We start from the raw sequence: 760 nt of genomic DNA on the forward strand, positions 1-760 counted from the left end.
ATATATATATATATATATATATATATATATATATATATACATATATACACGCGCACACACACATCCATATATCAACAACAATAGTGCTGTGTGTGTGTGTGTATATACAAACGCATCCTCACAAGCTTCATGAGGTAAGCATATCCCTACTGGCAGGATATGCACACGTGTATATACGTAACGACACGTAAATAAATAACGTAAATGCAATGAAATTTGTTGACGCACATCAAACACATACTAATGTATCCTGTTTATAAAATGAGTCCAATAAGAGCAAAAAATTGTATAACTGTTGTGTTCTGTTAAAAAGAGAATTCTCATGTTCCTGATAGAACCATTCTTCGAAGAATAAAACTAATTTAGAAAATATTTTCTCATTTTGCATATAAAGATAGCTCCTGTATTGATTTCCTGCATAGACAGAGATGTGCAGGATTAACTCGAGCCTGTACAACATGTCTTATTGATCTGCTAAGGACAAAAGGAAAGTCGACTACGGCTGGATTTGAACTCAGAGCATAAAGGGACATTTCATATATATATATAAACACGCGCGTGCACATACACACACACACACACACACACACACACACACAGAGTTATGGCATATTTTGTTAAGAACATAGTAAAGTACAGTATAAAGCTCATCCACCTTCAAATTTCAGCCAGTGTTATCCAGTAGCAGTATTATACATACTTCCAGGTTTGGGTTTCTGTCGTGTGTGAATAGATAATTTTCAATTATATATATATATAT

The sequence above is a fragment of the Octopus bimaculoides genome, chromosome 1, assembly GCF_001194135.2.
Source record: "Octopus bimaculoides isolate UCB-OBI-ISO-001 chromosome 1, ASM119413v2, whole genome shotgun sequence".
Lineage (NCBI taxonomy): Eukaryota > Metazoa > Mollusca > Cephalopoda > Octopoda > Octopodidae > Octopus > Octopus bimaculoides.